The sequence below is a fragment of the Anomaloglossus baeobatrachus genome, chromosome 4 (genome assembly GCF_048569485.1).
Source record: "Anomaloglossus baeobatrachus isolate aAnoBae1 chromosome 4, aAnoBae1.hap1, whole genome shotgun sequence".
NCBI lineage: Eukaryota > Metazoa > Chordata > Amphibia > Anura > Aromobatidae > Anomaloglossus > Anomaloglossus baeobatrachus.
Genome location: NC_134356.1, coordinates 98,301,834 through 98,327,184, shown reverse-complemented (window position 1 = coordinate 98,327,184; position 25,351 = coordinate 98,301,834).

The following is a 25,351-nucleotide window of genomic DNA, read 5'->3' as shown; positions in this document are numbered from 1 at the left end:
TTTGTACTATGGTCCCAATGGGAAGACACCACACCCATTTTTAGGCCCCTCCTGTCTGCAGACCACTGCCAGACAAAGCTATGAACCTCTTGTTACTGTTACCCCCAGTTCAGTTTTATGAGTTTGTGTGCTTGTTACCTGACTACGTTTCCTGCTTGCTGTTTATGTACCTCGTTGGCCGATCCGCATTTCACCTCTGCTTGTTTTCTGATTAAGTCCTGGCCATCCCATTCTGTTCCTCTTCCTCAATTAATGTTTTTGACCCTGCATGACTACTATTCTCTGGAACTGCAGCCTTCCACAGGTATTGATCAACTTGGGCCCTGTGTAATTCCAAATCACTGTATAGGGGTTAAAGGGTTTCAGGGTTCTGGGTGTCCAGCTGAGTGAGTGGGTGAGTGGCTTGCCTCTAGCCTATCCTTTACAGCCCATCTGAGTGTGTCGATCCAGGCAGGCGTTACACCGTGCCCTCTGCAGAAGGCCATGTAGGCCGGGATAGTGTTTTAAAAATTGCTGGACAACCAGGTTCAACACGTGATCCATACAAGGTACGTGTGTCACATTGCCCTGAAGAAGGGTCGCAGACTGGTTTGCATCATTGTCGCACCCGACCTCCCCTGACTGCTGGTTGAGTGTAGACAACCATTGATGAAACTCGGTCTCACTCTCCAGAGCTAACCGTCCACAATTCCTCAGCGGTGTCTCACATTTCCCCTACATTTCAAAGTAAACATTTGACCGCCTGATGGCCTTGAGCTCTGCTGCCAGCATAGTAAGGAGGTATGTGGGATTCCTTGGGCGCAGTTACAAGGAAGGGTGGCCTGACCACACAGGGTTTGGGCCGAGGTGGAGGACCCACACGAGGTTGAGGAGGCAGAAGCAGTGGAGGAACTTGTACATACAAGGATTGACACACAAGTCGTGGGGACGGCAAGACTTGTACAGCAAACCCTTCTCCATCTCTCACCATAGTTACCCAGTGCCCAGTCAGCAACATGTAACTCCCCTGTCCATGCTTACTGGTCCAAGTATCTGTGTTGAAATGCACCCTGTCACACACAGAGTTTCTCAAGGAATCGGTGAGGTTGTGTGCGACCTACTGTGGTAGCGCGGGCACGCCTTTCTTGGAGAAGGAGTGACGACTGGCCATCGGCTCTTGGGGCACTGCAATGGGCATAAGGTCTCAAAAATCCTTGGTCTCAAAAGGGTGTAAAGGCAGCCTTTCTGTTGCCAACAAGTTGCAGATGATGAAACTCAACCTCTTAGGCATGTCATGCCCTTCGAAAATCATGTAAAACACAGCGAGGGGACTCCAACCACAGTCTCCCTCGTTGCCACTAATTGGGCCACTCACACCCCACTTGACTGGCATCAGTTGACCACCCTTTTGAAAAAGAAAAAGATGCTTTGCATGAAGCACTCTCAAAAATACACGTGCCTTTCCCGTCCCCTGGCTGACTCAGGGGAAGAAAAGTCCTCTGAGAGCCATGACTTGTTCATCTTGGTTCTTTTAGAAACACAGCGAGGGGACTCCAACCACAGTCTCCCTCGTTTCCACTAATTGGGCCACACACACCCCACTTGACTCGCATCAGTTGACCCCCCTTTTGAAAAAGAAAAAGATGCTTTGCATGAAGCACTCTCAAAAATACGCGTGCCTTTCCCGTCCCCTGGCTGAGCCAGGGGAAGAAAAGTCCTCTGAGAGCCATGACTTGTTCATCTTGGTTCTTTTAAAAACACAGCAAGGGGACTCCAACAACAGTCTCCCTCGTTGCCACTAATTGGGCCACACACACCCCACTTGACTGGCATCAGTTGACCCCCCTTTTCAAAATGAAACAGATGCTTTGCATGAAGCACTCTCAAAAATACGCGTGCCTTTCCCGTCTCCTGGCTGACCCAGGGGAAGAAAAGTCCTCTGAGAGCCATGACTTGTTCATCTTGGTTCGTTTAGAAACACAGCGAGGGGACTCCAACCACAGTCTCCCTCGTTGCCACTAATTGGGCCACACACACCCCACTTGACTGGCATCAGTTGACCCCCCTTTTGAAAAAGAAAAAGATGCTTTGCATGAAGCACTCTCAAAAATACGCGTGCCTTTCCCGTCCCCTGGCTGAGCCAGGGGAAGAAAAGTCCTCTGAGAGCCATGACTTGTTCATCTTGGTTCTTTTAGAAACACAGCGAGGGGACTCCAACCACAGTCTCCCTCATTTCCACTAATTGGACCACACACACCCCACTTGACTGGCATCAGTTGACCCCCATTTTCAAAATTAAAAAGATGCTTTGCATGAAGCACTCTCAAAAATACGCGTGCCTTTCCCGTCCCCTGGCTGACCCAGGGGAAATAAAGTCCTCTGAGAGCCATGACTTGTTCATCTTGGTTCTTTTAGAAACACAGCGAGGGGACTCCAACCACAGTCTCCCTCGTTGCCACTAATTGGGCCACACACACCCCACTTGACTGGCATCACTTGACCCCCCTTTTCAAAATGAAACAGATGCTTTGCATGAAGCACTCTCAAAAATACGCGTGCCTTTCCCGTCCCCTGGCTGACCCAGGGGAAGAAAAGTCCTCTGAGAGCCATGACTTGTTCATCTTGGTTCTTTTAGAAATACAGCGAGGGGACTCCAACCACAGTCTCCCTCGTTGCCACTAATTGGGCCACACACACCCCACTTGACTGGCATCAGTTGATCCCCCTTTTGAAAAAGAAAAAGATGCTTTGCATGAAGCACTCTCAAAAATACGCGTGCCTTTCCCGTCCCCTAGCTGACCCAGGGGAAGAAAAGTCCTCTGAGAGCCATGACTTGTTCATCTTGGTTCTTTTAGAAACACAGCGAGGGGACTCCAACCAGAGTCTCCCTCATTTCCACTAATTGGGCCACACACACCCCACTTGACTGGCATCAGTTGACCCAATTTTCAAGATGAAAAAGATGCTTTGCATGAAGCACTCTCAAAAATACGCGTGCCTTTCGCCTCCCCTGGCTGACCCAGGGGAAGAAAAGTGCTCTGAGAGCCATGTCCACATTGTCAGTGGACAGACGCGTGTGCTTATCTGCCAGCAGACCCCCAGCAGCACTGAAGACAGGTTCCGAGAGAACGCTGGCTGCAGGACACGACAAGATCCCCAAGGCGTGTGTGGCAATCTCAGGCAATTTATCCAGATTGGAAGACTAAAATGAGCAGGGCTCAAGTTGCACAGTAATGGCATCGATGTTTCCTTGCATATACTCATATATCTGTGTGTCTTCCTTTTTTTCCTTGTCCAGCTCTTTTGTTTTCACATGAGAATTTGTCCTTGTCACTTTCCTATGTGTTTGTGTTGTTTTGTGAGTTGTTTGTCACCTTTTGGACACCTTTGAGGGTGTTTTCTAGGTGTTTTTATGTGTTTGTGATTGCCTGCCATTGTTTCCTATGCAGTTCGAGTTCGGTTCGTCGAACGTTCGACGAGCCGAACTCGAACGGGACGTCCGTTCGGCGAACCGACCTCGAGCCGAACCGCGACCGGTTCGCTCATCTCTACTGGAGACCGACAAACATGGAGGGCACCATTATATGAAACTGAAAGACTGACTTGGAAGCCCCAACGGTACTTTATTCCAGCATCTCTGAGAGCTTTGGTAAGTGGAGCACATTCCCTTCGTTTTACAAGTGTCCCTGCAGATAGATCCTGGAAGACCACAAGGGCGGCGTACTTTTGGGGTAGATCCGGCTGTCTCCTCAGGGCTTGTAAGAAGGCTTCTTTAGACTTAAAAAAATGAAGTAGGGCTAGGGTATCTCGTGGGATGTCAGCTCCAAGCGATCTGGGCATAGGCACCCTGTGAACCCGATCCACCATGAGGCTGGCTGCCTCAGCCTCCGGGAGCACCATAGATAAAAGACCCTGCAGATATTCCGGCAACTCTCCATCAGACAACGACTCGGGGATTCCACGGATCCTCACATTGGTATGGCGGGACCGATCCTCCACATCTGTATCTTTAGCTTGTAGGCTGTTAACGTGATCCTCTAAGGCAGAATGGGCATCTATAAGATCATTATGGGATTTGGTCAGCTCCGCCATCTTAGATTCTAAGTGAGCCGTTCTGTTACCTATTGCCGTTATGCCTCCCTGAATCCCCGTCAGCATACCTCTCAGATCCTCCTGTAAAGATCTCAGTGCAACCAGCAAGCTTTCCATTGTTTTCTTCATCAGCGGGATGTCTGTCGGGTCTGGCGCTTAGTCAGAGGCTGCCACTGAGGCCCTTCTGGAGGAGCGGGAAGAAGTGGAAGCAGGGGAAGTCACCATCTTTCCCTTCACCACGCTGCCATCTCTGAGGAAAAAATCTGTAATTTTGGCTGGGGATGGGCATTTTGCAGCTTTCCCTCTGGTCATCTTGTTCCCTGAGGACTCACAAATGAAGCCTTCACCCCAGGTCATGAGAGGAGGAGGAATGAATCTGTTTGAGCCAATTTTAGAGCAGCTTGCATAGGAGCTCAGGACTTATGCAGCCAGCACCATCAGCAGTCATGCCTCGCCCCTTGTGCATGGGTTTTAAGAGAGGCATCATGGACAACAAGCCATTCATCTGCAATGAACGCCACATTGTGTCATGGTAAACACTCAACATGCATTGGTTTTCTGCTTCTTTAGATAAATGCAGTGAACTTACATGTCAATTTTATTCAACTCTTCTGAGCAGTGGATGCTTATGTTGAGGTGTTAGCTTCTGTTCTTGGCCTAGACATCTCTGTGAGGTGGTTGCTTTTTTATCATTGTTAAATTCTTGAATTTATTTTGCTAAAGTATTCTGACTGATGGGTAAAGCTTTGCTGATCTTGTAGCCGTCACCTTTCTTGTGTAATTAAAACTTATTTTCTTTCTCAGGACTTGAAACATTTCTCTTCCATGTGGTGCCATTGCTGTCTGCATGAAATGAGAAGGGGATTTCATTGTTAAATAACGCTCTTTCATAGTTAACTGTCTGCTGGACAACTGTTTAATGAAAAAAAACTTACCTATAGTTATTATATAATTTTATAGTGGCAAAATTTAACTTTGCTCCTTAGATATTTATTGGGGTGTGCTCATTATTTGCAACATGTTCTTAAATTAATTTGTTAAGAATTTTACTCTTTTGGGTGTGACCAAGAAAAAATCTTGTTTGCAATCAATAGCCTTCATTTCCAAGAACAGTTTGTAGTATGGTATTCCACAGAAAAGTTTGAAAGGAAACTAAAGGTTTTCTGACAAATCTGTTAGGGTGTACTCATTTCTGCTCAGCAGTGTATTTGGACTTTGCATTGATGCTATACCACACCATAGCCATGTACTGAAGCCTCAGAAATATGGACAAGGTGACACTATATGCACATGGATAAAAAAACTGGTTAGGGGACAGGAAACAAAAAGTAATTGTACCGTACCTTCTCTAAATTAGATAAAGATCTTTTTTAGGCCAAATTATTTTTCACATCTTTATTAATGATCTTGTGGCTGGGATTGAAATTAAATTGACATTTTTTTCTGATGACACAAAACTACAGGGTGGGCCATAAGTATGGATACACCCTGATAAAACGGAACTGGTTGCTGATATCACCTTACCGTTAGTGTCATATTAGTACATTTGGAATGGCCAAACATTTGAGGCCGGGTGACGCCCATGGCGGTCATCTGCAAAGACGCCATTTTGAATTCAACTTTACTTTTTTCAATGGGAAGGGGGTCATGTGACACTTGTACACATGTACTAATATACCACAAACGGTAAGGTGACATCAACAACCACTTCCATTTTATCAGGGTGTATCCATACTTATGGCCCACCATGTATAAAGGTTAAAAAAAACTAAGCTTGACAGAATAATATTGCAAATTAATCTTCATATAAAATGTCTATACGGGAAAAAGTTTGCAAATTAAGTAATCGGATAAAATCATTTTGCTGTTTACATAATCAATGAAAATATACTCAAGACTAGAAAACAGGAAAAGGACTTGGGTATTCTGGTTATTAGTCAGATGAGCAGCAGCACTCAGTGTCAAGCAGCAGCTGCAAAGGCAAACAAGATTTTAGGTGTATAAAAAGAGAGATTAAATCCCAAGATCCAAATGTAGTATAACCACTTTATAGTTCACTCGTAAGGCTACATCAGTTTTGGGCTCCATATTTTCAAAAATATATTAGAAAGTTAGATTATTACATTCAAGCGAAGGCATCTCCTATGATGAGAAGTTATAGAAGTAGCCTTGTCTAGATTAGAAAAAAAAATTTGCCTTACAGTCAATTTACTTTATATGTATAAATACATTTGTGGTCAATAAAATGGATCTATTCCTTCCAAAGATCATACTAAGGAACAAGGGACATTCATTATGTGTGGGGGAAAGGCAATTCTAGCAGGTAAATAAGAAAGGTTCTTTACAGTTAGAGCAGTCAGACTGTAGAATGACCGACCAAAATAACTTTTAATAACAGATACGAAAACAGCATTTAAAAAATATCTGCCACATTATGCCTTTTAATCTTTTACAAACCTACATTGTATTGATATGGTATAATTCAGGTTCGAGTGAATGGAGCAGGGTCAGGAGCTGAGCCTACTCCAAAACTGAATGATGGGTTAAACGTCCAGCATCTGCCTTTAATAGCAACAATTGAACCTAAGCTAAGCTAAGCTCCTTCACTGATGTTAACTCAATGAAGTTATAATGTTCATATATTTATTACACCCTTGGGACAGCAGCATTTAAAATGCATGGTCCCAAGGGTGTCAATAGGTTACCATTGTACTGTGACTTTTAAAGGCCCCCAATAGTGCCATATTAGAACTTCTGTGATGCTCAGCCACAACCTAAGAGATTTCACTTTAGCTATATACTGAAAAACAAGGTTCAATCTTATAGAAGGAATAAAAAAATAAATAATTCAAAAACAACATATAGAAAAATTTAAATGACCTCTATTAGCCTAATTCAAAATGGACACTAAAACAAAGAAAACATTTTTAGGTTCACTGCCATTACAAAACTCTGATCTATCAAAATATAAAGTAATTTTACCCAACCATAAAGTTAAAGAACAATATAGTCTTTAAAAACGTGTACCATACCCAAAATCGTGGTAATAAATCTCATCTTTCCACATAAATATTAATTAATTATGTGAAGGAAAATAAAAAAAGCTCTGAGTCTCAGAAAATAGCAACGCAAACACATTTTTTTTAAACAAATTTCTGCTTTTTTTTTACCACTAATAAAAAATGAGACAAAATCTATATAAGTTTACAATCAACACTATTATAGTACCCTATTCACTAACAATAAATGGCTTAAAAAAAAAAAATATATATATATATATATATTTGTATATGTACTATATATATATATTTATATATATATATATATATATATATATATGATTTTTTTTATTTTTTTTTTAAACAGCAGCATTACATTTTTTTCTTTGATTTCACGGTATCTTGATTTTTTTTATTGTTTTCCAATAAATTGTAATATATAGCAAAAAAGATGAGCATTATATGGCTTAGTTGATTCAAAAAGATAAAAAAAGTTATGTTTTATTGCAATAAAAGAAAAAATAATCAAAAAAAATTAAAAACAAAATTGTATGATTAAAAGAGGTATCTGTAAGAAGTAGTTTCTCCACCTAAAAAGCAAGTGTTTTTTAAAAACTAGCATTTCTCCAAATTCTGTATTTAATATATTTTATATACATGCATTAAAACAAACAGTAAAGCTACTCCCATATAAAAAAAACCCCAAAACTAATAGGTACAGGCCCATTATTATGGTAGTAAGACAAAAATGTGTGTCTCATTTAGATACAGCTACTTTAAAGCAATATAAAGCATTTTTTTTATATAAAAATGACAAAGCAAATTTAAAGTACAAAATTCAAACCACAGGGAGCTGCCAGCGTGTGCCCTTTCCACCCACTCCTGGGCTTGTGCCACACTACCCTTGCAACTGAAATAGGTAAACCTTAGCTTAGATCCACAGATGTGTTGTTAGCATGTTTATGAATTCTGAATTCTTTATTTTTGTTATTTTATGTTTTAGCCATTGATCTTAATTTATATTAACTGCCAAAATAATATTTTTTTCTTAATATTGTGAGATGTTAATATACCAGTATGAACAGGAGCTTTCTATTGGCATGAAGATTGTATGTTTTACCGAATTTTCTCCAGGCAATTCTCCCATACTCCAAAAAAATACTGATGTAGAATATAGAGCCCTTGTTTTGTAAGCCCTCGCTTGGACAGTGATGACAATGGATTTTTAACAATGAATCCAAAAGTTATCCCTTTATTTAGAGAACAGGCACAGGTTTGTTGTTTTTTAAGTGAACAAGCAATGTCTTAAACTTACCGTAACCTCTTCATGACACATGACGTACCCAGTACATGTCAGGTTAATCCTTGCCTTCTGCCACCAGCAACCGGCAGCAATCGATGCACATGTCAGCTGACTATCAAACACGAATGGATTTGATACCCACTTGCGCCTGTTAAACCCTTATATTGCGCTGTGAAAATGTCACAACGCGATGTAACAGCGGGCCGCGATAAGGATTCACTTACTCGACTCCATTGGAAGTCACGTAATGTGGTCACGTGGATCCGATAATTGCCATGGTAGTACAGGGTCATGTGATGACTCCTGTAGCTATCATGAGTCACTTCCTCTTACAGCCGACAGAGGGCCGTCTGTGAGAGGAGAGCAGAGTTTCTAAAAGAAAGAATGAGAGATCAGACTGCCAATTGTTATAGTCGCCTATGAAACCTAGAAAAATGCCACATGGCAACACACAGGATGGACTTCCGCCCTGACAAGGGCAGCAGCAAAATAAGATGTCTGCCCCGCAACCATAAAGAAAAAAGAGAAAAACCTCCCGACGCGTTTCCCTCTCAATATCAAGAGTTCCTCAGGGGAAACGGAGGAAAAATGGGGAGATCAACCTGCAATGGCAGGGATCAGCACAGGCCAATAACGGTGATTAACCTATGTGTACTGGGTAAACAGTGAAGTCCATCCACGGGGTACGACAGGGGTTATTTACCACACTTGTCCACCCTATCCTTCCAGCCTGTGACCTCTTATTTTGGGACCGGTGTGCAGTCCAGCCCATGAATGAAGCTTGGGTGAGATCAAACCTGTGTGTTGCCATGTGGCATTTTGTCTCTTGCACTATTTATGCACAAACACTTTATCACCGTTTTTATTGCTAGATTAAAAGTTATGTTTTAGTCCCTGCTATTATTATTGTTTATGCTTTTTGGACTATTGGGCATCACTTCTCTGCTTGGCAGATTTGCTATTATACTCCTCTATGAAACCTAGTAAAGTAAAACATTAGAAATAATAAAAAAAAAATAAAAATTCAAATTACTCCCCATTTGCTCCATTGAAAATTAAAGGGTTAAAAAAATTAAAAATATACACATATTTGGTATTGCCGTGTTCAGAAATGCCCCATCACTGATCCATAGATCCCGAAAATTGAGAGCGTTACAAATCACGGAAATGGCGCAAAATGGGGAACCCTTTTTTGGGACTAGCTTCTGAATTTTTTTAACCCCTTATATATATAAAAGTAAATCTGTACATGTTTGGTAGCTTCGAAATTGTACCGATCTGACGCATCACACGGACACATCAGTTTTACCATATAGAAATCACAGTGAATAGACTATCTCAAAAACAATCATGCAATCACACTTTTTTGCAATTTTTTTGACACTTGGAATTTTTTTGCTGTTTTCCAGTACACTATATGGTAAAACTTATGGTTTCATTTAAAAATTACAGCTCATTCCACAAAAATCAAGCCCTCATATAGCAAGATGGACAGAAAAATAAAAACGTTACGGCTCTCGGAAGAAGGGGAGCGAAAAAAAACTCTGGAAAAAAGGAAACTCACGCAAGGATGAAGGGGTTAAAAAATTTTTAAAAATGCCAGGATAACAAAAGCTAAAAAGTTCACATCACAAACACCAGTGTAAGGAGATAACCATTCTGCCTGCATTCCCCGTCGAATACAACAGTGTTGTTCTATTGTGTAATGTAGATTATGTCATGTGTTGTTGTAATGATATGCAAAGTGTAATGTATTAAGTGTTAGTGTGCAATGTGAATTGTGATTTCTCTGACAGTAAGTACAGTGAGGGTTAATGTTGGAATGTTGGGGCTAAGATGCAGGTACAGAGACGGTTTCCTGTAGAACGTCAGAAAGGGCCCAGTGTGTTAGAGAGACAGACCTAAGGTCTGACTAGCAACAAGCCACATGACGTGAGTGTGCCTTAAGTGAGAGAAGATTTAGTATGAGACTGTGGATAGACTGATCCTGAATAAAGAGGAAGGCAGCCAAAAAGATTGAAGTTCAGAGTAATCTGTTGGAGCTGGGTGAGAGGATTGACCAAATGATTATGTGATTGAGTGGAGACAGGTTCTGAGACAGGACACTTAGTAGTACAGCCCCAAGTTTATTAATTCAGAAATAGTATCTCACCAGAATTGAACAGATAACATGAGGCGAAGAGGGAGAAGACATGGGACCATGGGAAGAAAACTACTTTCATGCACTGAACTGTAGTTCTAAGCTAGGTTTAATTTTATTAACGTCTTACCGTCATTGGACGTACTGGGTACGTCCTAGCTCATGTCGGTATACTCACGGCAGCTGGCAGTGAGTTATGTACACGTCAGCTGATTTGAACAGCTGACATGTGCGGCTATAAGGCATGAGTGGATCTGGTCTCCATTCGCGCCTGTTAACCCCTTGCACTGTGCTGTCAAAATCTGACAGTGTGGTGTACATCGCAGCCACGGTAAGATCTCACTCACCTGGCTCCATCGGAAGTCATGTGACGTGATCACATGGACTCGATGGTTGCCATAGTAGCACAGGGTCATGTGATGATGCCTGTAGCTATCATAAGTCACTCCCTCTGACACCCGGCAGACTGCTGTGTGTGAGAGTAAAGCAACTTTTCAGCAGATCAGAGCAATGCTGATCTGATCTTCAGAAATGAACACGCAATCAGACTGCTGATCCTTATAGTCCCCTAAGGGGACTAGTACAATAAAAAAAAAAAGTTTTTTAAAAATTAAAAATAAAACGAAAAAAAACCCCTAAAAGTGCAAATCACCCCCCATTGAAAATTAAAGGGTTAAAAAAATAAAAAATATAAAAAGATTTGGTATCACCAAGTTCAGAAACACCCGATCTATCAAAATCTAAAATCAGTTAATCTGATCAGTAAATGATGTAAAAAAATTTCCAAACGCCAAAATTACGTGTTTTGTTTGCCGCAAATTTTGCGCAAAATGCAATGGCAGGTGATCAAAATGTAGCATCTGCACAAAAATAGTACCGTTAAAAATGCCAGCTTGAGATGCAAAAAATAAGCAATCACTGAGCCATAAATCCCAAAAAATGAGAAGGCTACAGTTTTTGGAAAAAGGAGCAAAAAGTGCACCACATTTTTTGGACAAACGTCTGAATTTTTTTAACCCCTTAGATAACAGTAAACCTATACATGTTTGATATCTACAAACTCATACTGATCTGAGGCGCCACACTGACACATCAGTTTTACCATATAATGAACACGATTAGAGATGAGCGAACCGGTCCCGGTTCGGCTCGAGGTCGGTTCGCCGAACGGGGGTCCCGTTCGAGTTCGGCTCGTCGAACGTTCGACGAACCGAACTAGAACCAATAGGCTATAATGGGAGGCAATCACAAACACATAAAAATGCATTATAAATGTACACAAACAGTTAATAAACATTGCCATAACACTTACCGGTCCCCGCGATCCCTTCTGCACTCTGTCTCCTGCCGCTATTCCATCCGATGATCGCTGAATCCTCCCGGTGACGGCACTGCCAGCAGAGATGCAGGACCTATCGTGACGTCAAAATAGCCATGTGACCAGTCACGTGGCTATTATCTCATTGGCTACAGACTGGTCACATGACTATGACACGTCATGTAGGACCTGCGAGTGCTTCTCTCCGGTACACGGTGCACATATATGTATCGCCGTGTACCGGCGACATGCTCTAGCACACGGTCAACTCCCCGTTCCGTTAGGGACCGGCTGACACAGCCGGTCATTAACGGAGATCACCGTTGCCATAGCAACGCAGTTAGCGGTGACGTCACCGCTAACCGCGGCTCCGAGAGCACCATTGCTATGGTAACGCGTCTGTCAGCGTTACCGCTGTTACCGCTGACAGCCAGCACTGATCACTCACGGAGTGAAGGCTGCACGCTGCTTCCCGATTGTAGTGAGGATTGTACTGAGGATGAGGTTCCCCAGCCCCAAATGACGAGCTGGTGCACCTCATCCTCCTCACTACAATCGTCACTACTACTACACTAGTGAGGATTGTAGTGCGGATGTGATGCCTCAGCCCATGATGGGCTGGGGAACCTCATCCTCACTACAATCGTCACTACTACTACACTAGTGAGGATTGTAGTGAGGATGAGATGCCTCAGCCCATGATGGGCTGGGGAACCTCATCCTCACTACAATCGTCACTACTACTACACTAGTGAGGATTGTAGTGAGGATGAGATGCCTCAGCCCATGATGGGCTGGGGAACCTCATCCTCACTACAATCGTCACTACTACTACACTAGTGAGGATTGTAGTGAGGATGAGATGCCTCAGCCCATGATGGGCTGGGGAACCTCATCCTCACTACAATCGTCACTACTACTACACTAGTGAGGATTGTAGTGAGGATGAGATGCTTCAGCCCATGATGGGCTGGGGAACCTCATCCTCACTACAATCGTCACTACTACTACACTAGAAAGAAAGAAGACAGAAGAGCAGGATCGTGGAGGGCTGACAGGGGGTAATAAAGATGGAGTCTCTAATGTGTCTGTGTATTTATTTCTATTAAAGTATTTATTCTCTGTGTGGTGTTTTTTTTTAACCCTTTATTGGAGATTCTTAATGGCCGGGTCAAACGTGCCTGACATTAAGAATCTCTGGCTTAATACTGGCTAGTAAAACAAAGCCAGTATTAACTCATGATTACCCAACAAGCCACCCAGCTCCAGGGCTGTTGGAAGAGTTGGATACAGCGCCAGATGATGGCGCTTCTATGAGAGCGCCATTTTCTGGGACGGCTGCGGACTGAAATCCGCAGCAGAGGCGCCCAGAAACCTCGGGCTAACCTGTGCTGCAGATTCCAATCCCCAGCTGCCTTGTTGTACCCGGCTGGACACAAAAATGGGGCGAAGCCCACGTCATTTGTTTTTTAATTATTTCATGAAATAAGTGAAATAATTAAAAAAAAACGGGCTTCCCTATATTTTTGGTTCCCAGCCGGGTACAAATAGGCAACTGGGGGTTTGAGGCAGCCCGTGGCTGCCTGCTGTACCTGGCTAGCATACAAAAATATGGCGAAGCCCACGTCATTTTTTTGGTGGGCAAAAAAATTCTGCATTCAGTCCTGGATGGAGTATGCTGAGCCTTGTAGTTCTGCAGCTGCTGTCTGCTCTTCTCCATACAGACAGACAGCAGCTGCAGAACTACAAGGCTCAGCATACTCCATCCAGGACTGTATGCAGAAGTTTTTTGCCCCCTGAAAAAATTATGTGGGCTTCGCCATATTTTTGTATGCTAGCCAGGTACAGCAGGCAGGTACGGCTGCCCCCAACCCCCAGTTGCCTATTTGTACCCGGCTGGGAACCAAAAATAAAGGGAAGCCCTTTTTTTATTATTTCATGAATTTCATGAAATAATTAGAAAACAAATGACGTAGGCTTCGCCCCATTTTTGTGTCCAGCCAGGTACAACTAGGCAGCTGGAGATTAGAATCCGCAGCACAGGTTGGCCTGAGCTTTCTGGGCCCCACTGCTGCGAATTGCAGTCTGCAGCCGCCTTAGAAAATGGCATTTTCATAGAAGCGCCATCTTCTGGCGCTGTATCCAACTCTTCCAGCACCTGCCTGCTATACCTGGCTAGCATACAAAAAAATGGCGAAGCTCACATCCTTTTTTTGTAGTTTTTTGGCAAAAAAAATAAAAAATGCTTCCCTGCATTTTCCATTGCCAGTGAAGGTAACACCAAGCAGTGGGGGTTAGCAGCCAGTAGCTGCTTGGATTACCCTTAGCTAGCAATACAAAAAATGCAGCGGGAGCCCATATATATTTTTTTTAATTATTTATTTAAATAACTAAAAATAAAATGGGCTTCCCTGTATTTTGATTGCTGGACATCACAGTGCTGTAAAAATAAATCTTTAAAAAAATGACGTAGCGCTCCGCGGTATTTTTGATTCTCAGCGCAGATAAAGCAGACAGCTATGGGTTGCCACCCCCATCTGCCTGCCGTTACCTTGGTTGGCAATCAAAATACAGGGAAGCCCATTAATTTTTTCTATTTAAAAAATAGTTAAAAAAAAAAATGACGTTGGGTCCCCTCATTTTTGATAGCCAGCTAGGGTAAAGCAGACGGCTGTAGCCTGAAAACCACAGCTGGCAGCTTTACCGTGGTTGGGGATCCAATGTGGAGGTCCCCTCAGGCTCTTTTTTAAATTTTTTTTATAAATATTAATAATTACACAATAAAAGTAGGGTCCCCCCCAAATTGGATCACCAGCCAAGGTAAAGCGGACAGCTGTGGTCTGGTATTCTCAGGGTGGGAAGGTCCATAGTTATTGGGCCTTCACAGCCTAAAAATAGCAGGCCGCAGGCACCCCAGACGTGGCGCATCCACTAGATGCGCCAATCCTGGCGCTTCACCCCAGCTCATCCCGTGCCCTGGTGCAGTGGCAAACGGGGTAATAAATCGGGTTGATACTAGCTGTAAAGTAACCTGAGATCAAGCCCAGCAATTTGTGATGTCATGGCGTCTCTTAGATACTCAACATCATAAACTGTCAGTACTAACAAAAAAAAAAAATCGACAAAAGAAATTTATTTGAAAAAACAGTCCCCAAAACATTTCCTCTTTCACCAATTTATTGTAAGAAAAAAATAAAGGGGTCCCACGACGACTCTGGACCATCTAGAATATGGGGGGGAGACACTCAGGGAACGTATCCCCCATTTTCTAGGAGTGCGGACCCTTCATGTGAGGAGTGTGGGTGCAATGAATCTGCACTCACTCTTCTCAAGTCCACAGCAGCAGAGTCCATGTCGTAATGGTTGCTACCAAAGCTGCAATGCCCTGCTCATGAGGTAAGGGCATGCCTAATCAGGAGAGCTACTGTAGAGGAAGCTCTGCTCACTGGTATATAGGTGCTCAGAGGTAATAATAGATAAAATTAGTGAGTAACCTCGGCACTCTAAATCTCCCAGACTAAGTCAGTAAGTCACAACGGATAGTAATGCAAAATCACTCTTTATTGGTCCGTATTAAGAAAAAAAAAATTTTCATAAGCATATATGTTTTTGTCCAAAACAAGTTACAAATGACGTTTCGGCCTGAGCCTTCGTCAGATTGGACTTATCTGCATGTAATCATGAAAAATGACAATAATCAGTATCACATAAGAGTGAGAGAACAATAACATAAACTCGAACAATGTAGAGGTACAATTGGGATGCAGCAAAAAAATTGCAACACAGCAAGAAATGAAACACATGATACAAATGTCATAATACAGTACAAGGACAATACAGTAATGACAAATATGGGGTCAGAGTAGGCTTAGACAGCTCTGGTACGAAAGAGATGCCAATCATAAAGTAACATGTGCAGTAGGTGTAGAGCTACAGTATGCATGGCAGAGCTAATGGGTAGACCGACCATAGAAAAAGAACGGAGAAAAAGAGGAGAAAAAGTGAAGAAAAAGTGGAGAAAAAAATGGAGAAAAAGTGGAGAAAAAATGGAGAAAAAGTGGAGAAAAAATGGAGAAAAAGTGGAGAAAAAGTGGCGAAAAAATGGAGAAAAAGTGGAGAAAGAGTGGAGAAAAAGTGGAGAATAAGTGGAGAAAAAATGGAGAAAAAGTGGAGAAAAAGTGGAGAAAAAGTGGAGAAAAAGTGGAGAAAAAGTGGAGAAAAAGTGGAGAAAAAATGGAGAAAAAGTGGAGAAAAAGTGGAGAAAAAGTGGAGAAAAAGTGGAGAAAAAGTGGAGAAAAAAATGGAGAAAAAGTGGAGAAAAAGTGGAGAAAAAGTGGAAAATAAGTGGAGTAAAAGTGGAGAAAAAGTGGAGAATAAGTGGAGAAAAAATTGAGAATAAGTGGAGAAAAAAAGGAGAAAAAAATGGAGAAAAAGTGGAGAAAAAGTGGAGAAAAAGTGGAGAAAAAAATGGAGAAAAAGTGGAGAAAAAATGGAGAATAAGTGGAGAAAAAGTGGAGAATAAGTGGAGAAAAAATGGAGAATAAGTGGAGAAAAAAAGGAGAAAAAAATGGAGAAAAAGTGGAGAAAAAGTGGAGAAAAAGTGGAGAAAAAAATGGAGAAAAAGTGGAGAAAAAATGGAGAAAAAAATGGAGAAAAAGTGGAGAAAAAGTGGAGAAAAAGTGGAGAAAAAAATGGAGAAAAAGTGGAGAAAAAATGGAGAAAAAGTGGAGAAAAAGTGGACTAAAAGTGGAGAAAAAGTGGAGAATAAGTGGACTAAAAGTGGAGAAAAAGTGGAGAATAAGTGGAGAAAAAATGGAGAATAAGTGGAGAAAAAAAGGAGAAAAAAATGGAGAAAAAGTGGAGAAAAAGTGGAGAATAAGTGGAGAAAAAATGGAGAATAAGTGGAGAAAAAATGGAGAAAAAAATGGAGAAAAAGTGGAGAAAAAGTGGAGAAAAAGTGGAGAATAAGTGGAGAAAAAGTGGAGAAAAAGTGGAGAATAAGTGGAGTAAAAATGGAGAATAAGTGCAGAAAAAAGGAGAAAAAAGTGGAGAAAAAGTGGAGAAAAAGTGGAGAAAAAGTGGAGAAAAAAAAGGAGAAAAAGTGGAGAAAAAATGGAGAAAAAATGGAGAATAGGTGGAGAAAAAGTGGAGAATAAGTGGAGAAAAAATGGAGAATAAGTGGAGAAAAAAAGGAGAAAAAAATGGAGAAAAAGTGGAGAAAAAGTGGAGAAAAAGTGGAGAAAAAGTGGAGAAAAAAGTGGAGAAAAAATGGAGAAAAAATGGAGAAAAAAGTGGAGAAAAAATGGAGAAAAAGTGGAGAAAAAGTGGAGAAAAAGTGGAGAAAAAATGGAGAAAAAGTGGAGAAAAAGTGGAGAAAAAGTGGAGAAAAAGTGGAGAAAAAGTGGAGAAAAAATTGAGAAAAAAATGGAGAAAAAGTGGAGAAAAAGTGGAGAAAAAGTGGAGAAAAAGTGGAGAAAAAGTGGAGAAAAGTGGAGAAAAAGTGGAGAAAAAATGGAGAAAAAGTGGAGAAAAAGTTGAGGAAAAAATGGAGAAAAAGTGGAGAAAAAATGGAGAATAAGTGGAGAAAAAAAGGAGAAAAAAATGGAGAAAAAGTGGAGAAAAAGTGGAGAATAAGTGGAGAAAAAAAGGAGAAAAAAATGGAGAAAAAGTGGAGAAAAAATGGAGAATAAGTGGAGAAAAAAAGGAGAAAAAAATGGAGAAAAAGTGGAGAAAAAGTGGAGAAAAAGTGGAGAAAAAAGTGGAGAAAAAAGTGGAGAAAAAGTGGAGAAAAAATGGAGAAAAAAATGGAGAAAAAGTGGAGAAAAAGTGGAGAAAAAGTGGAGAAAAAGTGGAGAAAAAATGGAGAAAAAAATGGAGAAAAAAGTGGAGAAAAAGTTGAGAAAAAGTGGAGAATAAGTGGAGAAAAAATGGAGAAAAAGTGGAGAAAAAATGGAGAATAAGTGGAGTAAAAGTGGAGAAAAAGTGGAGAATAAGTGGAGTAAAAGTGGAGAAAAAGTGGAGAATAAGTGGAGAATAAGTGGAGAAAAAAAGGAGAAAAAAATGGAGAAAAAGTGGAGAAAAAGTGGAGAATAAGTGGAGAAAAAAAGGAGAAAAAAATGGAGAAAAAGTGGAGAAAAAATGGAGAATAAGTGGAGAAAAAAAGGAGAAAAAAGTGGAGAAAAAGTGGAGAAAAAATGGAGAAAAAAATGGAGAAAAAGTGGAGAAAAAGTGGAGAAAAAGTGGAGAAAAAGTGGAGAAAAAATGGAGAAAAAAATGGAGAAAAAAGTGGAGAAAAAGTTGAGAAAAAGTGGAGAATAAGTGGAGAAAAAATGGAGAATAAGTGGAGAAAAAATGGAGAAAAAGTGGAGAAAAAAATGGAGAAAAAGTGGAGAAAAAGTGGAGAAAAAGTGGAGAAAAAGTGGAGAAAAAGTGGAGAAAAAATGGAGAAAAAGTGGAGAAAAAAGTGGAGAAAAAATGGAGAAAAAGTGGAGAAAAAGAGGAGAAAAAGTGGAGAAAAAGTGGAGAAAAAGTGGAGAAAAAGTGGAGAAAAAAGTGGAGAAAAAATGGAGAAAAAGTGGAGAAAAAGTGGAGAAAAAGAGGAGAAAAAGTGGAGAAAAAGAGGAGAAAAAGTGGAGAAAAAGTGGAGAATAAGTGGAGAAAAAAGGAGAAAAAGAGGAGAAAAAAGTGGAGAAAAAGTGGAGAAAAAGTGGAGAAAAAGTGGAGAATAAGTGGAGTAAAAGTGGAGAAAAAGTGGAGAATAAGTGGAGAAAAAAAGGAGAAAAAGTGGAGAAAAAAAATGGAGAAAAAGTGGAGAAAAAGTGGAGTAAAAGTGGAGAAAAAGTGGAGAAAAAGTGGAGAATAAGTGGAGAAAAAATGGAGAAAAAGTGGAGAAAAAATGGAGAAAAAGTGGAGAAAAAGTGGAGAAAAAGTGGAGAAAAAGTGGAGAAAAAATGGAGAAAAAAATGGAGAAAAAGTGGAGAAAAAGTGGAGAAAAAGTGGAGAAAAAATGGAGAATAAGTGGAGAAAAAAAGGAGAAAAAAATGGAGAAAAAGTGGAGAAAAAATGGAGAATAAGTGGACAAAAAAAGGAGAAAAAAATGGAGAAAAAGTGGAGAAAAAGTGGAGAAAAAGTGGAGAAAAAGTGGAGAAAAAAGTGGAGAAAAAAGTGGAGAAAAAGTGGAGAAAAAAATGGAGAAAAAGTGGAGAAAAAGTGGAGAAAAAGTGGAGAAAAAGTGGAGAAAAAATGGAGAAAAAAGTGGAGAAAAAGTGGAGAAAAAGTGGAGAATAAGTGGAGAAAAAATGGAGAATAAGTGGAGAAAAAATGGAGAAAAAGTGGAGAAAAAGTGGAGAAAAAGTGGAGAAAAAGTGGAGAAAAAAGTGGAGAAAAAATGGAGAAAAAGTGGAGAAAAAATGGAGAAAAAGTGGAGAAAAAATGGAGAAAAAGTGGAGAAAAAGTGGAGAAAAAATGGAGAAAAAGTGGAGAAAAAAGTGGAGAAAAAATGGAGAAAAAGTGGAGAAAAAGAGGAGAAAAAGTGGAGAAAAAGTGGAGAAAAAGTGGAGAAAAAAATGGAGAAAAAGTGGAGAAAAAGTGGAGAAAAAGTGGAGAAAAAGTGGAGAATAAGTGGAGAAAAAAGGAGAAAAAGAGGAGAAAAAGAGGAGAAAAAAATGGAGAAAAAGTGGAGAAAAAGTGGAGAATAAGTGGAGTAAAAGTGGAGAAAAAGTGGAGAATAAGTGGAGAAAAAAGGAGAAAAAGAGGAGAAAAAGAGGAGAAAAAGAGGAGAAAAAAATGGAGAAAAAGTGGAGTAAAAGTGGAGTAAAAGTGGAGAAAAAGTGGAGAATAAGTGGAGAAAAAATGGAGAATAAGTGGAGAAAAAAAGGAGAAAAAAGTGGAGAAAAAGTGGAGAAAAAGTGGAGAATAAGTGGAGAAAAAAGGAGAAAAAGAGGAGAAAAAGAGGAGAAAAAGAGGAGAAAAAAATGGAGAAAAAGTGGAGTAAAAGTGGAGAAAAAGTGGAGAAAAAGTGGAGAATAAGTGGAGAAAAAATGGAGAATAAGTGGAGAAAAAAAGGAGAAAAAAATGGAGAAAAAGTGGAGAAAAAGTGGAGAATAAGTGGAGAAAAAATGGAGAATAAGTGGAGAAAAAATGGAGAAAAAAATGGAGAAAAAGTGGAGAAAAAGTGGAGAAAAAGTGGAGAAAAAAAAGGAGAAAAAGTGGAGAAAAAGTGGAGAAAAAGTGGAGAAAAAAAAGGAGAAAAAGTGGAGAAAAAATGGAGAAAAAGTGGAGAATAAGTGGAGAATAAGTGGAGTAAAAGTGGAGAATAAGTGGAGAATAAGTGGAGTAAAAGTGGAGAATAAGTGGAGAATAAGTGGAGTAAAAGTGGAGAATAAGTGGAGAATAAGTGGAGTAAAAGTGGAGAATAAGTGGAGAATAAGTGGAGTAAAAGTGGAGAATAAGTGGAGAAAAAATGGAGAAAAAGTGGAGAAAAAGTGGAGAATAAGTGGAGTAAAAGTGGAGAAAAAGTGGAGAAAAAGTGGAGAATAAGTGGAGTAAAAGTGGAGAAAAAGTGGAGAATAAGTGGAGTAAAAGTGGAGAATAAGTGGAGAATAAGTGGAGTAAAAGTGGAGAATAAGTGGAGAATAAGTGGAGTAAAAGTGGAGAATAAGTGGAGAATAAGTGGAGTAAAAGTGGAGTAAAAGTGGAGAATAAGTGGAGAAAAAATGGAGAATAAGTGGAGAAAAAATGGAGAAAAAATGGAGAAAAAGTGGAGAAAAAGTGGAGAAAAAGTGGAGAAAAAGTGGAGAAAAAGTGGAGAAAAAAATGGAGAAAAAGTGGAGAAAAAGTGGAGAAAAAGTGGAGAAAAAGTGGAGTAAAAGTGGAGTAAAAGTGGAGAAAAAGTGGAGAATAAGTGGAGAAAAAAAGGAGAAAAAGTGGAGAAAAAAAGGAGAAAAAAATGGAGAAAAAGTGGAGAAAAAGTGGAGTAAAAGTGGAGTAAAAGTGGAGTAAAAGTGGAGAAAAAGTGGAGAATAAGTGGAGAAAAAATGGAGAATAAGTGGAGAAAAAAAGGAGAAAAAAGTGGAGAAAAAGTGGAGAAAAAGTGGAGAAAAAGTGGAGTAAAAGTGGAGAATAAGTGGAGAATAAGTGGAGAATAAGTGGAGAATAAGTGGAGAATAAGTGGAGAAAAAATGGAGAAAAAAAGGAGAAAAAAATGGAGAAAAAGTGGACAAAAAGGGGAGAATAAGTGGAGAAAAAATGGAGAATAAATGGAGAAAAAATGGAGAAAAAGTGGAGAAAAAGTGGAGAAAAAGTGGAGAAAAAGTGGAGAAAAAGTGGAGAAAAAAGTGGAGAAAAAGTGGAGAATAAGTGGAGAATAAGTGGAGTAAAAGTGGAGAATAAGTGGAGAATAAGTGGAGTAAAAGTGGAGAATAAGTGGAGTAAAAGTGGAGAATAAGTGGAGAATAAGTGGAGTAAAAGTGGAGAAAAAGTGGAGTAAAAGTGGAGAAAAAGTGGAGAAAAAGTGGAGAATAAGTAAAGAAAAAATGGAGAATAAGTGGAGAATAAGTGGAGTAAAAGTGGAGTAAAAGTGGAGAATAAGTGGAGAAAAAATGGAGAATAAGTGGAGAAAAAATGGAGAAAAAATGGAGAAAAAGTGGAGAAAAAGTGGAGAAAAAGTGGAGAAAAAGTGGAGAAAAAGTGGAGAAAAAAATGGAGAAAAAGTGGAGAAAAAGTGGAGAAAAAGTGGAGAAAAAGTGGAGTAAAAGTGGAGTAAAAGTGGAGAAAAAGTGGAGAATAAGTGGAGAAAAAAAGGAGAAAAAGTGGAGAAAAAAAGGAGAAAAAAATGGAGAAAAAGTGGAGTAAAAGTGGAGTAAAAGTGGAGTAAAAGTGGAGTAAAAGTGGAGAAAAAGTGGAGAATAAGTGGAGTAAAAGTGGAGTAAAAGTGGAGTAAAAGTGGAGTAAAAGTGGAGTAAAAGTGGAGTAAAAGTGGAGTAAAAGTGGAGAAAAAGTGGAGAAAAAGTGGAGAATAAGTGGAGAATAAGTGGAGAATAAGTGGAGAATAAGTGGAGAAAAAATGGAGAAAAAAAGGAGAAAAAAAGGAGAAAAAAATGGAGAAAAAGTGGACAAAAAGGGGAGAATAAGTGGAGAAAAAATGGAGAATAAATGGAGAAAAAATGGAGAAAAAGTGGAGAAAAAGTGGAGAAAAAGTGGAGAAAAAGTGGAGAAAAAAGTGGAGAATAAGTGGAGTAAAAGTGGAGAAAAAGTGGAGAAAAAGTGGAGAAAAAGTGGAGAATAAGTAAAGAAAAAATGGAGAATAAGTGGAGAAAAAAAGGAGAAAAAAATGGAGAAAAAGTGGAGAAAAAGTGGAGAATAAAATGGAGAAAAAGTGGAGAAAAAGTGGAGAATAAAATGGAGAAAAAGTGGAGAAAAAGTGGAGAAAAAATGGAGAATAAGTGGAGAAAAAATGGAGAAAAAATGGAGAAAAAGTGGAGAAAAAGTGGAGAAAAAGTGGAGAAAAAGTGGAGAAAAAGTGGAGAAAAAAATGGAGAAAAAGTGGAGAAAAAGTGGAGAAAAAGTGGAGAATAAGTGGAGTAAAAGTGGAGAATAAGTGGAGAATAAGTGGAGTAAAAGTGGAGAAAAAGTGGAGAAAAAGTGGAGAAAAAGTGGAGTAAAAGTGGAGTAAAAGAGGAGAAAAAGTGGAGAATAAGTGGAGAAAAAAAGGAGAAAAAGTGGAGAAAAAAAGGAGAAAAAAATGGAGAAAAAGTGGAGAAAAAGTGGAGTAAAAGTGGAGTAAAAGTGGAGTAAAAGTGGAGAAAAAGTGGAGAATAAGTGGAGTAAAAGTGGAGAAAAAGTGGAGAAAAAGTGGAGTAAAAGTGGAGTAAAAGTGGAGAAAAAGTGGAGAATAAGTGGAGAAAAAAAGGAGAAAAAGTGGAGAAAAAAAGGAGAAAAAAATGGAGAAAAAGTGGAGAAAAAGTGGAGAAAAAGTGGAGTAAAAGTGGAGTAAAAGTGGAGTAAAAGTGGAGAAAAAGTGGAGAAAAAGTGGAGAATAAGTGGAGAAAAAATGGAGAATAAGTGGAGTAAAAGTGGAGAAAAAGTGGAGAAAAAGTGGAGTAAAAGTGGAGTAAAAGTGGAGAAAAAGTGGAGAATAAGTGGAGAAAAAAAGGAGTAAAAGTGGAGTAAAAGTGGAGAAAAAGTGGAGAAAAAGTGGAGAATAAGTGGAGAAAAAATGGAGAATAAGTGGAGTAAAAGTGGAGTAAAAGTGGAGTAAAAGTGGAGTAAAAGTGGAGTAAAAGTGGAGTAAAAGTGGAGTAAAAGTGGAGTAAAAGTGGAGAATAAGTGGAGAAAAAATGGAGAAAAAATGGAGAAAAAAAGGAGAAAAAGTGGACAAAAAGGGGAGAATAAGTGGAGAAAAAATGGAGAATAAATGGAGAAAAAATGGAGAAAAAGTGGAGAAAAAGTGGAGAAAAAGTGGAGAAAAAGTGGAGAAAAAGTGGAGAAAAAAGTGGAGAATAAGTGGAGTAAAAGTGGAGAAAAAGTGGAGAAAAAGTGGAGAATAAGTAAAGAAAAAATGGAGAATAAGTGGAGAATAAGTGGAGTAAAAGTGGAGTAAAAGTGGAGAATAAGTGGAGAAAAAATGGAGAATAAGTGGAGAAAAAATGGAGAAAAAATGGAGAAAAAGTGGAGAAAAAGTGGAGAAAAAGTGGAGAAAAAGTGGAGAAAAAGTGGAGAAAAAAATGGAGAAAAAGTGGAGAAAAAGTGGAGAAAAAGTGGAGAAAAAGTGGAGTAAAAGTGGAGTAAAAGTGGAGAAAAAGTGGAGAATAAGTGGAGAAAAAAAGGAGAAAAAGTGGAGAAAAAAAGGAGAAAAAAATGGAGAAAAAGTGGAGAAAAAGTGGAGTAAAAGTGGAGTAAAAGTGGAGTAAAAGTGGAGAAAAAGTGGAGAATAAGTGGAGTAAAAGTGGAGTAAAAGTGGAGTAAAAGTGGAGTAAAAGTGGAGTAAAAGTGGAGAATAAGTGGAGAATAAGTGGAGAATAAGTGGAGAATAAGTGGAGAATAAGTGGAGAATAAGTGGAGAATAAGTGGAGAATAAATGGAGAATAAGTGGAGAAAAAAAGGAGAAAAAAATGGAGAAAAAGTGGAGAAAAAGTGGAGAATAAGTGGAGTAAAAGTGGAGTAAAAGTGGAGAAAAAGTGGAGAAAAAGTGGAGAATAAGTAAAGAAAAAATGGAGAATAAGTGGAGAAAAAAAGGAGAAAAAAATGGAGAAAAAGTGGAGAAAAAGTGGAGAATAAGTGGAGAAAAAATGGAGAATAATTGGAGAAAAAGTGGAGAAAAAGTGGAGAATAAGTAAAGAAAAAATGGAGAATAAGTGGAGAAAAAAAGGAGAAAAAAATGGAGAAAAAGTGGAGAAAAAGTGGAGAATAAGTGGAGAAAAAATGGAGAATAATTGGAGAAAAAAAGGAGAAAAAAATGGAGAAAAAGTGGAGAATAAGTAAAGAAAAAATGGAGAATAAGTGGAGAAAAAGTGGAGAATAAGTGGAGAAAAAATGGAGAATAAGTGGAGAAAAAAAGGAGAAAAAAATGGAGAAAAAGTGGAGAAAAAGTGGAGAATAAGTGGAGAAAAAGAAGGGAATTTTGTTACTTACCGTAAATTCCTTTTCTTCTAGCTCTTATTGGGAGACCCAGACGATTGGGGTATAGCTACTGCCCTCCGGAGGCCACACAAAGCACTACACTAAAAAGTGCAAGGCCCCTCCCCTTCTGGCTATACCCCCCCGTGGTATCACGGGTACTCCAGTTTTAGTGCCAAAGCAAGAAGGAGGAAGCCAATAACTGGTTTAAACAAATTAACTCCGAGAAACATCGGAGAACCGAAAAAACCGTTCAACATGAACAACATGTGTACCCGCAAACAACAAAAAAATCCCGAAGGACAACAGGGCGGGTGCTGGGTCTCCCAATAAGAGCTAGAAGAAAAGGAATTTACGGTAAGTAACAAAATTCCCTTCTTCTTCAGCGCTCTATTGGGAGACCCAGACGATTGGGACGTCCAAAAGCTGTCCCTGGGTGGGTAAAGAAATACCTCATGTTAGAGCTGCAAAAAAACAGCCCTCCCCTACGGGGATGTCACTGCCGCCTGCAGGACTCTTCTACCTAAGCTGGCATCCGCCGAAGCATAGGTATGCACCTGATAATGCTTGGTGAAAGTGTGCAGACTCGACCAGGTAGCTGCCTGGCACACCTGTTGAGCCGAAGCCTGGTGTCGTAATGCCCAGGACGCACCCACGGCTCTGGTTGAGTGGGCTTTTAGCCCTGAAGGAACCGGAAGCCCCGCAGAGCGGTAGGCCTCTAGAATTGGTTCTTTGATCCATCGAGCCAGGGTGGCTTTAGAAGCCTGCAATCCCTTGCGCGGACCAGCGACATGGACAAAAAGAGCATCGGAACGGCGCATGGGCGCCGTTCGGGAAATGTAGATTCTGAGTGCTCTCACCAGATCTAGCAAACGTAAGTCCTTTTCATACCGGTGAACCGGATG